At 44.9% G+C, this 16,576-nt stretch overlaps 1 pseudogene; it reads left to right on the top strand.

Annotated features, from left to right (window-relative positions):
* The first annotated feature begins 9,404 nt into the window (after positions 1-9,404).
* Positions 9,405-15,223, top strand: LOC147464520 (L-type lectin-domain containing receptor kinase VIII.1-like; annotated as a pseudogene).
* The last annotated feature ends 1,353 nt before the right edge of the window (positions 15,224-16,576 follow it).

Here is a 16,576-nt window from a genome sequence, read left to right as displayed (position 1 = left end):
ATGCAAGATGCCGATATGGGATTTAAAATTGGCTCTGCTATTGTTAGTTAAGGATTGCTACAAAAAAATCTCGTGCTTAGAAATGCCTTGGTGATATGTATGTTGAATGTGATGCACTTTAGAAAGCACAAAACGTGCCTGAGGAGCTTCATATCCCTGATGCCATCTCTTGGAGTGCATTGATTGCAAGATACGCGCAACACGAGTAGGGACAAAAATCTCTCAGCTATTTCCAGCGGATCTAAAGTGAGGGCCTCTTTCCAGATGCAATCACATACGCATGCATCTTGAAGGCATATGACTGTACACAAGATGCCGATGTGGGCCTCTCCAAACAAGGAGTGGTTTACTTCTTATGTGACCACTAAAGATCATTTTCGGCTCGGAAATGGGCAGACATGTGAGATCTTAGGTGTTGGAGATGTTCAATTGAAGTTTAGAATGGCTCTTCTTTCACGCTGAAGAGTGTGAGACATGTTCCCGCAATTACAAAGAGCTTGATCAGCACATGTTTACTTGATGATGCTGGCTACGTCACCATTTTGAACAGAACATGTGGAAGATATCCAAGGGTTCTATGACAGTAGCACATGGAGTAAATTCTGGAGGACTTTACATGATTTATGTATCAAATGTATCTAAAAATGTAATCAATGTAACCGAGCAGCCGAACGTTTCTTTGTGGCATAGCCGGTTAGGACATATGTCCAAGAAGGGAATGGAAATCTTATCTCGTTCTGGTTATTTTCCTGGCTTGTCATTTAATGATTTTGAATTCTGTGAACATTGTTTGTATGGTAAGCAAACACAGCAGCCACATCAGCATAGAAGCAGTAGAAGAGATACACAATTGGCACTTGTTCATAGTGATTTGTGTGGACCCATGCCTAACCTATCTCTAGGGGGAGCTTCTTACTTTATGACATTTATAGATGATTACTCAATGAAAGTATGGGTTTACTTTCTCAAGCACAAGGATGAAGCGTTTAGTGTTTTCAAAACGTTTGTGACACTTGTGGAGAATCAGAGTGGCAAGAAGCTTAAATGCTTACGCATTGACAATGGTGGAGAGTATGTTTCAAAGGCCTTTCACGACTTTTGTGAGTCAAAAGGTATAAAACATGAACTTACTGCTCCTTATAATCCTCCTCAAAATGGTGTTGCTGAGAGGATGAATAGGACCATACAAGATAAGGTCAGAAGTATGTTGTCTAATGCACAACTGCCAAATGGGTTTTGGGCTGAAGCTCTATCAATAGCTGTTCATCTTGTAAATAGATCTCCTAGCAAGGTTTTGCAGAAGGACTCAGTGCTAGAGATGGTATGGTCAGGAAAAATGCCCTCATACAAGCATCTCAGAGTCTTTGGTTGTGAGGCATATACTCACGTTGCAACGGAATTTAGGAACAAACTTGAGCCAAAGAGTAGAAAGTGCATCTTTCTAGGCTATGGTAATTCTGGTGAGATGGGGTACAGACTTTGGGATCCCGAATCCAGAAAGGTTATCTGCAGCAATGATGTTCACTTTAATGAAGCCAAATATCATTCTAAACCAGAGAGGGTTGAGGAGATTAGAAGAGTTGTCTTCCAAGAAGATGGACCTGCACGTGCAAGACAAAATGTCAGGGCTCAAGAGGAGAAAGGATAGGATAGAGTGGAACCACAGGTTGTGGCTGAGCTTGAGCCACCTATTGTGCGTAGATCTGGACGTGTCACGCGACCTCTTGATAGGTTTGTTCCATCTATGAACTATGTCATGTTGACTGATTGCAATGAGCCTTCATGTTACAAGGAAGCAGTGCAAATGAAGGACTCCGGGAATTGGCAATTGGCCATGCAGTCAGAGATGACAGCTCTGCATAAAACCGAGACATGGAAGCTAGTTAAATTACCAAAGGGCAAAAAGGCTCTACCTTGTAAATGGGTTTACAAGAATAAGATCACCGTTCATGATAGTCAGCCAAAGTACAAAGCAAGGCTTGTTGCCAAGGGCTTTAAGAAAGAACAAGGAATTGACTTTGATGAAGTCTTCTCTCCGGTGGTCAAAATGACTACATTGAGATGCTTTCTTGCATTGGTTGCCATATTAGATTTGGTGTTGCACCAAATGGATGTCAAGACAACGTTCTTGCATGGTGATTTAGATGTGGAAATTTACATGCAGCAGCCAGAAGGATTTGTTGAGAAAGTCAAGGAAGATTTGGTATGCCAGTTGTTAAAGAGTCTTTATGGCTTAAAACAATCACCGAGGGCATGGTACCATAAGTTCCACAAGTTTATGCTTTCTCAAGGCTAAAAACGTAGTGAGTTCGATCACTGTCTATATACAAAGAAGGCTAAGGATGGCAGTTGGCTGATCCTTATTTTGTGTGTGGATGACATGTTGATTGCTGGCAAGCACTTGGAAGAAATTTCAGCTTTGAAGTCAAAGATGGCAAAATCGTTTGACATGAAAGACATGGGTGAGGCAAGTCATATACTTGGTATGCGCATTGAGAGAGACAGATCAAAGAAGTGATTTGGTTATCTCAAACAGAGTATATTGACAAGGTCTTGCAACGTTTCAATATGGAAAAGGGAAAGGAGTGTTCCATTGCCACCATATGTGAAACTTAGCAAACAAGATTGTCCTGTGTCTGAGGAAGAACAGGCTGAAATGGATAAGATTACATATGGGTCTGCAGTGGGTAGTTTGATGTATGCAATGATTGCTACTCGCCCAGACATTGCATTTGCAGCGGGAGTAGTAAGTCGATACATGTCAAACCCAGGCAAGAAACATTGGGAGGCAGTGAAAGGAATATTGAGATACCTGAAAGCTACAAAGAGTATGCGCATATGCTATGGGAGTCACGAGCTAAGTGTAAAGGGTTTTACAGACTCAGATTATGCAGGTGACTTAGACAACCGAAGGTCTACGTCAGGGTATGTCTTTACATTGGCTGGTGGAGCAGTATCATGGCGTTCTAGATTACAAGATTGTGTTACTCAGTCTACTACAGAGGCTGAATATGTTGCAGCATCAAAGACATGCAAAGAATCAATTTGGCTTAATCGACTAGTAACAGATTTGGGAATCAAAGAAGAGATGTTTGTGTTATATTGTGATAGTCAAAGTGCTATACAATTGGCTCGCAATCCAATTTATCACTCAAAGACAAAGCATGTGGATGTGAAGTATCATTTCATCAGGGAAATGCTGTTGAAGATGATGAAACAGGAAATAGAAGGAAGACAGCAACTCAGAGTAGGAAGAAGATGGAGAAGGAGAAGACACAGAGCTTGCGTACGAGATCTCTGTAGTAGTATAATAGAGTATACAAACTCAGAGCTACAAAGCTTATATGAAACCCTAAGAGATAAGGTGTCCTTTCACACCGGATGTCCAGGGGGAAAAACCCAGTGGGAGAAAAGTGCCCCTGGTGAAGCGCGTATACACACTAACACTACTACATGTCTACAAATCCCCCCTGTAGAGATAGTGTGAATCCGTACAAGGTAGCAGATCATCATGTGTATTAGAGTAAGCCCAAAGCTTTTCGGAAAGCTTCAAACTTTTCTCGTGATAACGCCTTCATAAATAGATCTGCAATGTTATCCTGTGTAGGACAGTAAGTTAGTGTGATCTCCCCTGCATGTAGCCTTTCCCTTACATAGTGGTAGTGAACCTCTATGTGCTTTGTTCTTGCATGAAATACTGGATTCCTTGCAACTGCCATAGCACTCTGACTGTCAGTGAAAATGGTAGTGGGTGCCTGTTGACACTCACAAAGATCTGCCAATAACCTGCGTATCCATACACAATCAATTGTTGCCGTGAAATCTGCCCTGTACTCAGCTTCACAAGTTGATGTAGCCACTGTGGGTTGCTTCTTGCTGAGCCAAGATATACATGTATTTCCCAAGAAAAAACAATTGCCACTTGTGGAATGTCGTGTGTCAAAATCACCAGCCCAATCTGAATCGCTATAACCAAGAAGCTGCATAGAACTGTGCTTTCCATACATATCCCCCCTTGGAAAGAACATGGCAAGATTAGGGGTACCTGAAAGGTAACGAAGTATGCGCTTCACAGCCTGCCAATGATGCATACCTGGGCTGTGCATAAATCTGCTTGCTTGTGAAACCCCAAATTGAATGTCTGGACGAGTGTTTCTTACCAAATATATCAAGCAACCAACAGCTGCTGCATAAGTATGTACATCAAAAGGTTCTCCAGCATCATGCATGCTCAACTTTGATCCAGTTTCTACAGGTGTAGAGATTGGTTTACAATTTTGCATACCAAACTTGTCCAAAATTTTATGCAAATATTTTGCCTGCAACATGTATATGCCATCCTCTGATTGCACAAACTGAATACCCAAGTAATAATGTAGCAAACCAAGATCAGACATCTCAAAGGTTTTTCTCAAATCATCTTTAAACGCTTCAATTTCATCTGCAGTATTACCTGTAAGAAGCATATCATCCACATAAAGTGTTAGCATAATGAGAACTCTATCTCTGTTTTTGACATACAAAGTACTTTCTGTTGGACTATTCTGAGATCCCTGGCCAATCAAATAAGTATGTATCTTCTCATACCATGCTCTTGGAGCCTGTTTGAGACCATACAAAGCTTTACGCAATCTACATACCTTTTGCTCTTGACCTTTTACAACAAAACCACTTGGTTGACTTACATAAACTTCTTCCTGCAAATCACCATTCAAAAAAGCAGTTTTGATATCCAACTGATGCACTTTCCAACCATGTTGAGCAGCAATTGCAACTAGTGATCTAACTGTGGACGCACGAGAAGTAGGAGCAAAGGTTTCATCATAATCTATGCCTTTCTGTTGCGCATAGCCTTTTGCCACAAGCCTTGCTTTGTACCTGTCAACAATACCATCTTGTTTCCTTTTTACCTTAAAAACCCACTTTGTACCAATAGGCTTTTTACCTGTAGGCAAGTCCACTAGATCCCATGTATGATTCTTATGAATAGAATCAATTTCTTACTGCATAGCATCTTTCCACTGAACACACTCTAAAGCTTGTTCAAATGAATCAGGCTCATCTGCATCACAAAGAGTGCTAAAGCAAGCCAAATCTACTTGCTCTCTACCAAAAGTACTACCAGCACGTGTTTTTCGTGGCAACGGTGCATCCAACTTGCTATCCTGCAAAGTTTTCTGAACCCATTTAGGCAAGGTTCTTTCTTCCCTGAGAACTTCTTGCTCTTCACGCACAATTTCCTCTACATCATGAGGTGTCACATGCTGATCAAAAGATTGATCAAGATTATCAACCTGTTGTGATTCTTGATTCTCCACAAAAGAAGGAAGCAAACCTTCAAATACATCATGTGTCTGCATATGCGGTACATCAAAAGCAACAATAGGTTGAGCAGTAGTTTCTGCAAAAATTACATCACGACTTTCAAAAATCTTGTTTGTAGCAGGATTGTAAAGTCTATAACCTTTACTTCCACTACTGTACCCCACAAATATACATTTGATTGCCTTATCATCAAGCTTCCCACGTAACTGCTGAGGGATGTGAGCATAAGCAAGACAACCAAAAACACGAAGATAACTGACTGAAGGTTTTCTGTCATACCAAGCTTCATATGGAGTAATGGTCTTCAAGGCACGAGTAGGACACCTGCTCAAAACATGTGCTGCACAAGCAACTACCTCCATCCATAGCTTATGAGGCAAACTCTTAGCCTTGAGCATACATCTAGCCGTCTCCATTAAAGACCTGTTCTTCCTTTCTGCAACACCATTCTGTTGTGGTGTGTATGGCATAGTGCATTGGTGTTTAATGCCTTTCTTTCCCAAAAATTCCTTAAATGCACCTGACATGTATTCACCTCCTCGATCGGTACGAAGAGTCTGTACTTTGCAACCTGTTTCATTTTCAACCATGGCGACATAATGTTGAAAAACTGCAAACACGTCTGACTTTGCTTTGAGTGGATACACCCAACAAAACCTGAAAAAGTCATCAATGAAGGTCACAAAATAAAGGCTGTTTCCCAAAGATGGCGTCCTCATAGGACCACATACATCACTGTGTACAAGCTGCAACTTTCGTGTCGCTCTAACTGAACCATCCTGCGAAAATGCAAATCTGTGCATCTTTCCAAGAACGCAACCTTCACATACATGTCTTGGTGGCATCTCCAATAAAGACAAATCATGCACCATATTATGACGTTGTAAAGTCATCAAACTGCCATAACTAACATGCCCAAATCTAGCATGCCACAACTCAGCATCCTGCATGGCCTGAGTCTTTGTTTCTGCAATACATACCTGAATATGCTTTTCATAACGATCTAGCACAAATAGTCCATTTTCCAGCGTACCTGTAGTGATAAGAGAATAACCATTCTCTCGATCTCGTACAACACATCTGTCATCCTCAAAAATGACCCGAAGACCATTTTTTGCAAGAGAGGATACAGACAACAAATTCTTCTTGATCCCTGGAACATATAAGACATCTGGCAAGCATAAATCTGAACCATCTGAAATGGTAATCAAAATCTTACCAATGCCTTTGATTGGATAAGAAGCATTATTTGCACATGTCACCTTCTTTCCTGCTGGAGCTGTATCCAATGAACAAAACAAATCCTTCCTTGAAGTAATATGCCTGGATGCACCACTATCAAAGTTCCAAATCATTTGTGTCTTGTCAACACTGTAAGCAGAAAAATCTGAACATACTACGAAAGCATAAGAATCCTGCACAAAGTTTGCAGACTCTTCTTTAGCTGTAGAAGAATCACCAGAAGCTGAAACAACCAAACTTGACTCTTTCTTCTTTTCTTTAGCAATTCGCTTTTTACACTCACTAATGTAGTGACCAGGTTTCTTGCAGTAGTGACATTTACCTTTCTTCTTGGACTTGTCGGAATCACCTTTAGACTTCTCTGAAGATTGTCCTACACTAGACTTGGAGTAATGAGCACTCTCTTTACCCTTGTTTTTGTTCTGTACAACAAGAGCATGATCCATACCATCCACCTGTAAAGACTTGTTCTTACGTGATTGATCCTCCTGCAATAGCAAAGCCACTAACTCTTCAAAATGAAGAGGCTCAGGATTAGCTCGCAAAGACAGAGTCAAAGAAGTCTGAAAAGTCAAATAAGATGGTGGTAGTGAATTGAGTGTTTTGGAAACCAAGTCCTTCTCTGGAATCACTTCATCAATGCTAAGCAATTGCTCTTTAAGATCCCTAATTTTCGTAAGATGCTCGACAATATCGTCACCTTCGTCCATCTGTATTTTGTCAAGTTGTTTCTTCAAAAACTCTATTCTGGTAGCGTTTCTTCCTCCAAACATAGCTTGCAGAGTGTTCCAAGCATCCTCAGAAGTTCTGCAAGATCTGATATGTGGTGTGATTTTCCTCTTTATGGTTAAGGCAATCACGGCCATAGCTTGTGCATCTTTAGTATCCCATCTCTTTTGCTCTGGAGTGACTTGTGAGGGTCCTGCACCAACAGCTGCACCACGACCAGGCGTGGCAGGTGCAATGCTACCTGGACGAACTTCATCTCCAGATACATAATCCCACAATCCTTTACCAACCAAAACATTTTTGGCCATAAAAGACCAAAGAGAATAGTTGGTACCATCCAATTTGTCTTCGGATGTAAACGCACCAAAAATCTCTTTCTCCGTAGATTGAGCCATAATGTGGATGCACACAAGAGAGCAAAAGAACCTCCAAGAGATTCACAAATCTCCTCTCCAATGCAAGCAAAACTCTACACAAAATCTCAGCACAAAGCTAAGACAAGCTGCTTCCCAAAAGAACTGTTTACCTCAAGAAAATCTGTCAAAAAGAACACCCTCTTGATCTAAACGCCTCCGAAAAGTAACTTCTGCTACGCTGCTCAGAACAAAATTCTGAGGGCTCGAACAGCTTCGAAAGGGGGGTAGAACCCCAGGTCACCTACTCAGAATACTCTCGGAACGTCGAGGATGCTCCAACGAGCAAATTTTCCGAAAACTGCCTGAAAACTGCGATTGCGCGCGCGGACGCGAAAACGCAAGTAGAGGCTCTGGAAATCACCTCGCTCTGATACCAATTGTTGAAGATAATGAAACGGGAAACAGAAGGAAGACAGCAACTCAGAGTAGGAAGAAGATGGAGAAGGAGAAGACACAGAGCTTGCGTACGAGATCTCTGTAGTAGTATAATAGAGTATACAAACTCAGAGCTACAAAGCTTATATGAAACCCTAAGAGATAAGGTGTCCTTTCACACCGGATGTCCGGGGGGAAAAACCCAGTGGGAGAAAAGTGCCCCTGGTGAAGCGCGTATACACACTAACACTACTACATGTCTACAAATGCTCGAGGATAAGCAACTTCAGCTTGTCAAAGTTCACACCACAGAAAATCTTGCTGATCTACTTACAAAAGGACTTCCCTCAGAGAGCTTTGCGCATTTTCGCAAGCAGTTAGGTGTAGGGTAGTACATCACTTCTCTACATCTCTTGTATATTAGCTTGTATAGTAGCTTCTCTCACACTTAAAGTACCACATTGGACTTTAAGTGGGAGGTTGTTGGGGTATAAAGCCCAATGTGGTCGCCTAGGTAAGTGGGCGGGCCGCCAGGTATGTACAGATATTCTTTTGTAAAAACCTAATAAGAACTCACTATGCTCTACACATTACAGTAGAGCGAGTTTACCACATCGTCGTGCTCTTCTTCTCGCACTCTCTCTCGCGTTGCACTTCCGCTCGTAGTCCTTCAGTTCCCTCGTATTATAAAAATTGGGGAAGATTGTGCAAACTCCCCCATGGAAGGAGACTTGCATGTTTTCTTTTTTTTGGAAACATAAAAATAGAACAACAAACAATAACATTAACATCTTGTATGATCATGAACATTGAGCTTGACAAAACTCTTAACACTCCTTGTGGTTTTTTGTGAGGTACCCCTCTGAAGCATTTCGATCAGTAACCAATTTCTGTGGAGGTACACCACTGAACCACGACGATCCGTATCCCAAACACTCTTAGGTAAAAAAATCTAACACTCTTTCATGAAATCTCTCTCTCTTCTCTCTCTCTCTCTCTCTCTCTCTCTCTCACTCACACACACAGTTTCCAATATTTTGTTCAATCTCAATTCGATGGAACATAGCTAACGAAGCACTCTAGTTTTTTTTTAAAGCCAAAAACTTGGAGATGATGAAAATGTATGTGTTTGTAGAGTTTTTCACTCAAACAAAAAGAAGGAAAGACAAGGATGTTCAAAAAGGTGCAATCTCTTTGAGGTGCACTTTGAGCCCCCTCCCGCCGCCCCCCCCCCCCCCCCCCCCCCCCCAACCAAAACCCCTTCCCACCCCCTTTTCCAAAACAATAACCTTTCTTTGCACTTATGAAACATCACATGGTGTGGTTAGATTCTTTGATCTTCTCCTCTTGGGGGTACCAAAGCAACCTAGCAAACCCAAACGACTCAGAGTCATGTGCCTTGCTGCAAGAGTTGAGGAGCATGGAAATGATGCAATGCTTCGGCCACGGAGTACTATACTGGGTGGCACACTTGACGACGCTCATGTGCGTGGTAATTAGGCGAGGTGCCGCCCCTCATTTATAAGTGACACGGGGTGTCACTCGAGGGATCGACGACGATGAGAGTGATCGGCAGGGCGGAGAGCTTTAGGCCGTTGGATCGACGCGCCTAGAGGGGGCAAGTTTTTATACACGTAAAGGCGAATTACCTGCATGGAGGCGCATTAGGCGGGATGGTTGAGGTCTGCGAGTGGGTTGGAAGGAGTCACGAGCTCGAGGCGGGAGAGGGGCAGGCGGCGCGCTTTTTTTTTTTCCAGCCATCTGAGATCCAACGGTGGGATGCACCCGAGCCGTTGATCCCTCGAGTGCACCCCGTGTGCTTTATCGACGAGGGGTGCCGCCCTCAATTTCGAGTACAATCCCCTGGGAACGTCAGTGAACCGATCGCTGATCCTCACGAGGCAACCCTGCCATCAGCAGCCAATGGGTGCAGCTCACCGAACCCACGAACGACACATACGAGGGCGCCAAGTACCTCGCGGGTCGCGTCTACAACGCCGACCTCCTCCTCCTCCAGCCCACCACCGACTTCAGCTGCGCCTTCGTGTTCCGCCTGTGGTACAACCAATCCAACCCTGCCCCTGCCGGTTACCCCCATGGTGACGGCATGGCCTTTCTCCTGCTAGGCGCCGACGCCCCGCTCGACCCCCCTGCCAACTCCGATGGCGCCTGGCTCGACCTCTTTAACGCCGCCATCAATGGCAGCGCCAACAAGCTCGTCGCCGTCGAGTTCGACACCTACAAGAACCCCGACTTCCTCGACCCCGATGAGAACCACGTCGGCCTCGACGTCGAAAACATCCTCTCCACCGCCACTGTGCAGGCCAGTTTCCCCCTCTTCGCCTCTTCTCCTATCGCCGCGTGGGTGGACTACTCCTCCTCGCAGAAGCGACTGCAGGTCTTCGCCGCCACCAGCAGCACCGCCTCCCCCGCCGCCAAGCCCGGGTCGCCCGTGCTCTCCCACTCCATCGACCTTACCCGCTACTTGCCTGCAAATGTCTACGTCGGCTTCTCCGCTGCCACTGGCAATGGCTCGCAGATCAACACCTGGAGCTTCGCAAGCTGGACTAGTGTTTCACGGGATCACAAGACGAACGTAGGTTTGCTTGTCGGACTGTGCATTGCTGGGGCCTTTGTTATGCTGGCATTAACGCTCGCAGCAACCATACAAATAAGGAGGGTACGACGGAGACGCGCCGCCATTGATGCAGCCACGCGCCAGGAGCTGTTTGCAAATGTTGATGTGGATCACGGCCCCCGTGAGTTTAGCTATACGGAGCTGAGCACGGCCACCAGGCAATTTAGCCAAGACCGGCTCCTTGGCGAAGGAGGGTTAGGGCCCCTGTACAGAGGAGTTCTGCCCCAGAGCAACGAGCCCGTGGCGGTGAAGTGCATCAGCAAGAAATCCTCACAAGGCAAGAGGGAGTTCCTTGCAGAGGTGAGCATCATTAGAAGCATACGGCATAGACATCTAGTGCAGCTCAAGGGCTGGTGCCAAGCGACAAGCGACCGCCTGTTGCTGGTGTATGAATTCATTCCTAACGGGAGCTTGAACCAACATCTCTACAAGGAGGGTGCGGCCCTACTGCAATGGAGTACCAGGCAAGGGTCGTTAACTTTTTGTTTTACCATTGCTATGCTAGAGTACCAGGCAAGGGTCGTTAACTTTTTGTTTTACCATTGCTAGGCTATATTAATTAATTCACAAGAAACTTTTGCACATTCCCACCGAGTACGCGTGCCCAATTTTGGGAAGGAGGTTAATTTGGGAGAATCTGGAAAGATCCTCCTAAAGCTTAAGGGGAAAAGGAGAGGAGGAAAGAAGGGATTTGGCGCGTGGAGGAGAGCGGGAGGAAGGTAGAGAGAGAACATATGCCATCCGTCAGCAGGAGCGCGGAGACTCACCCTGTGTCAGCAAGAGCGCGGGGACGCGTAGAGATCTTTGTGTGCGCAATCGCTGTGAGGGTTCGTCTGCAAGCAAGCCCCGGAATGCAGGAGATGGTGCATAAGGGTGGAGGCACTGAGAGAGAAGGAGGCTCTGTGTGTGTGTGTGTGTGTGTGTGTGTGTGTGTGTGTGTGTGTGTTGGAGGAAGGCCTCGAGTGATGGTGAAGGGGGGTATGAGGCGCAGAGGCAGAGTCTCTCTCTCTCTCTCTCTCTCTCTCTCTCTCTCTCTCTCTCTCTCTCTCTGAGTACCAGTAAAGCTCTGTCTTGCCACGAGCTGCTCGCAAGAGGAAGCGAGGGGAGGTTGGGTGCGGAGGGGGTGGAGACAGCGCAGACCGAGTATAATATGGCGAAACTGGTTTCGCTTGCATAAGAAGTTTAACACACTACCTAGCCTATGTGCGTGCTCGTCACTTTTGTCGATGGCCGGGCATGCATTACACACTGGCTACAATATATTATCAAAAAGCAAAATGATTTTCAACAACTGCATCCATCGCATTGGTTCGTTGCTTGATTTGGGTGACCTGGCAAAAGCTCAACTCCCGCAGGGGTTATCGCGATTCGCATGTCCAAGAACTTGGCCTAAATAAAATCGATCGTCATGCACCGGGTCTGTATGTGAACGAAACTTCAAATTTTACACAAAGTCCACATGATTGTCTCACCTTTCACAACAAGTTTTAGACATCACGTCATCACATATGGGAAACGAGCCCTATTTCCCTTGTTTTTTCCGTGTGGGGTTCAACATCATGAGCTACCACTTGAAATGGACCCACATACCTAGCCACGAGCGGTTGGGGGCAGGGAAGTGTTGGTCCCATTATGAGTTGTTACGAGGGAGGGACCCGCATACCTTACTAGGTGCGGTTGGGGGCAATCGAGTAGTGGCGGTCCCCATCGTACCTAGTTAGGTCTGCGGGTCCCCCACCCGCTGGCACTACCTAGCTACCCCCAACCGCACCTAGCTAGGTATGGAGGGGACTCCCTCCCCTGTGATGTCGATCATGTGGGAATCCTAATCCTTGGAGATCAATGCTTCAAAAACTTCTTTGTGAAATTGATTGTCCAGGTACGAGATTTTATGTGGATTGGGTGCTGGTGTACTATACTTGCATGAGGAGTGCAACAAAGTGATTCTACATCGAGACATAAAGACCAGCAATGTGATGTTGGACTCAAATTTCCAAGCCAAGTTAGGGGACTTTGGGCTGGCCCGACAAGTAGAAGACACACAACAATGGCCGCGGGAACGTGGGGGTACATGGCTCCCGAATGCTATCAAACGACTCGCAGTGTTAGGATTTGACGCCCTTCTTCCCTTCTTTGACTCTCGAGCCCTTCGTATGAAGGCCACTTTGACGCAACACCGGTGTTTTGAAGGGAGAAGGCAAAATATGCCCATCCTCATGGAAGGATGCTAATCCCACTTTCCTGTCATTAGAAGGGCAACCTTAGGAAAGCCCTTCCTGGACTTGAACTGAGTTCAAGGCCCACCAAAGGTAGGAGTGGAGACATTTGCATTCACATTCGCATTTTACATATTAACAGGAATTAAAAGTAGCTGAGGGGGATCAGGGTGTGTGGTTAAGCCATTCATAATTTGGTAATTTCCTAAATTCTAATGGGAAATGGGCCAGTGGCCACTGCTAAGTTCTAACTTAACCTAATGGGAAATGGGTGACTTAGTGCTCACTCAAAATTTTGAACAAGCCAGACTCCAAAGCCGTGGCACGAGCACCGCGAGTGTAACTCTTTCTCTCAGCCTCTCTATGTGGGTGTCTCCTGCTGCAGCAAAAGAGGGGAAAGAAATGTGGGATTTGCTACGTCAACGCATGAGAGAGTTGGAAGGTCTTGTGACAACACGAAGACTCATGAGCAGAGAGTTGCGAGCAACCTTCAGACTCTTCTCAAGCTCTCAGTCTGCCCCCTATTAAGCTTCAGCTTCGGATAGTGTAAGAATTGATTAGTTTCTCCAATAGAGTCTACTTGTTTCTTGTATGGAAAATGGATGTCTTGACGTTCAATTTGTATTTGTACAAATGAATGTTGCTACGACTCTTTGTTGGCCTTTGTCATGAACAAGTATTTGGTACTGCTGAAAATGCTTGTTCTTTAAGTTTTTTGTGCTATGTGGAAGGTAATTTGGGGTGCTCTACCGACGGGGGTAAAGATTCAGGAAAGAGGGATTGGGTCAGATTGATGCTTGGGGTGCAGGTTGGCTAGTGAAGATCTGGCTCACCTCTTCATGGATTGCCCAACTATCAAAGGCCTCGCAAGGAAAATATGTAAGTGGGTCCAAACAACATGGAAAATTGGTTTTTACAAGACTGATCTTTTCCTTGGAGGGAAGAATTTAGGTGGTCCTGCCATCCTCATCAGCACTCAAATCGTTAGGTACGTCTTCTTACATAATGTATGGCAGACAAGGAACCGCCGTGTGTTTGAAGGAGGTCTGGAGATGACAAGCTTCGCAGAAATTATACAAGAAATCAAAGTGCTAATATGGACACTCAGACGCAAGCAACACTCGGAGGATTGGTCTAGGACTACTTGTGCCTTGTTGACAGCAGAGGGCATGCCTAGGACGGGGGAAAATCTTGGCTATCAGTAATTATAAGATCTCAGAAGAACATGACAAGGGACCCTATGTATCAAGGATAAGGGGGCGAGTTGGCTGGGATGGCTGCCCTGATAGCCGATGTAATTATGGTCCCTGGATGACGCCATGGCTCAACATGAGCATGACAAGACCTTGTAATTATTTGGGTTGATAAATATAATTCACTCACAATTGTGAGTTTTGCTATGAAAAAAAGTTTTCTGTGCTATGTAAGGGGACATTTTTTACTCTTCTGTAGTGGACAGGCAATGTTAAATTTTTTCCTTCTATCGAGAAGGGCATACTTTTTACATACCTGTCTTTTGACATTTTGAGTTGCCTGTCAAATCCTAACACTGCAAACGAGGAGAAGCAGTACGGAGTCTGACGTGTACAGCTTTGGGTCGGTGTTGTTGGAAGTGGTGTGTGGGCACCGCCCAAGGGACCAGACGCTGCCACCCGAAACCGAAGAGAGCCTGCTTAATTGGGTGTGGGGTCTCTACACACAATATTGTAGCAAAAGCAAATTACAAGAAGGCCAGCTTGGGGGCGATCATCTACAGGTCCAAGGACTACAACATAACCTGGCTAGCCAAGCTGCAGATGCTCGCTTGATCGATGACCTTACTGAGTTTGACAAGACACGAATGTATAGGGTGTTGATTGTAGGCCTTGCATGTTGCCACCCTGATCCCAAGGCACGCCCTTCCATCCGCTTTTCCTTGGATGCAATACAAGCACACAGATCCTTGCCAACCATTCCATCCTCTAAGCCCGTGGTCTTTTATCGAGCTCCCTCATTCTCCTCTTCTGGAACTTCCACAGCCTCATATACCAATTCACTATTGGACCCACGCTGATAAATGGAAAGTTTGTGTGCTTAATTAGCTTGAGTGATCAATCATGAATATTAAAGTTGTTTGGCACTAGTTTCTTACGTTAAATAAAAGATGTTCTCAAATACTTACATCACATAAAATATGTTTGCTCTCGAGCAAGTGGTGGTTTCTAGTTCGGCTTCAACAATAGGTGTCGATGCATGGAGGGCATATTGGGTGAGATGGTAGCTGGTCCTTGGAGACGCTCAAATGTGTCGTTGCCTCCTCGAAGGGCATGTGCGGTCGGAGTGGCAAACCACCCTACATGTGGCACCCCCCGAGCAGATCTCACCTTATCATGGGTTTTATTGTCCTGGTTGTAGCGATGTGGGGCGATCTTCTGGTTCGTTTTTCTCTTCTATGGCTTGCTTCGTGTTGTTGGTTCTTTTTTGTTGGTCAAGGTCTGCTGGCTCATGACCTTTTCTTGGTAGCAGCTCGAATAGATCCATGGCATCCAAGGTGGTGTGGTCGTCCAGATCTTGCAGGTGATGGAGCTCCCAAGATCCCCCTCTCTTCGGATGTATGCTTTCACTTATGGATGGGTGGCTCCCTGTTTAGTCGATGTACTTGGGTTATGGGTTATCCTTGGGATTGTCTGGTGATACTTTGAATAGTGGGGTGGCTCCCTTGTTAGCTTGACATATCTTGTAATTCTTTTTGCAACTCCTGCATGGGTCTAGGTCTGGGTCTGTGAGTCGTGAGTTTGTATGGTCTTTGCTATTTTTTAATTTAATTTCTCCACTCACATTTGTGAGTTTGGCAAAGAAGAAAGAAAAAAACAAGATGTTCTCAAATACTTGTTTTGCAAATGAATCAATTTCAAAACCTTGTTTTAAGTATTGTAGTAGATGAACCTAGTAATTCACAGGAGAAGAACCAAAAGTTAAACTCCACTACAAGCCCTCATAGCTTTGTCAAGTTGGGAAAAGAACAAAAGCCATTTTCATTTATGTTGAGAGAGAGAGAGAGAGAGAGAGAGAGAGAGAGAGAGAGAGAGCTCTTGCAAGCGCGCGCACACACACATAGATGGAAACAAACCCTATTCTTCTTCTTCTTCTTCTTCTTCTTCTTCTTCTTCTTCACTAACTCTAGATAAGAGGTCTACATAAAAACATATGGGAAAACTAGTACAACAGTCTGGTGGGAATCTCTAGTGTGTGAGGTGAATGGATAAGTGTGCCATCACTCCAATAGGTAGATCAACTTGGTGTAGTACAATTGTAATATCACTGGCGAAGGTATGTATATCCACCAAGGCATGCCAGTGATGATGATTGTCGGTGATATTTATCTAGGAGTCATACATGTTGAGCTTGACAACTCAACACTCCCCCCCAAGCTCAACGTCATCTCTCGTATGCCAAGCATCGCTAAAAATCCTGTAGCTTCTCCGCTCCAAGGGCCTTCCTGAAGATATCTCCAACCTTCTCATCCATCACCATGTTGTCGGAGTGCGCAGTTTTCTAGGGTCGGTTGGAAAAGCGCCAAGCTTCTGGCTGTGAGAGAGTTGAGAGAGATAGAGGCCACAGATTGAAATAGGGAGAAATTTTCAACACAGATTCAA

The sequence above is a fragment of the Adiantum capillus-veneris genome, chromosome 1 (genome assembly GCF_014529385.1).
Source record: "Adiantum capillus-veneris isolate H3 chromosome 1, ASM1452938v2, whole genome shotgun sequence".
Lineage (NCBI taxonomy): Eukaryota > Viridiplantae > Streptophyta > Polypodiopsida > Polypodiales > Pteridaceae > Adiantum > Adiantum capillus-veneris.
The sequence above is the reverse complement of the archived record's forward strand: the minus strand, read 5'-3'. Positions and strand labels throughout refer to the sequence as shown.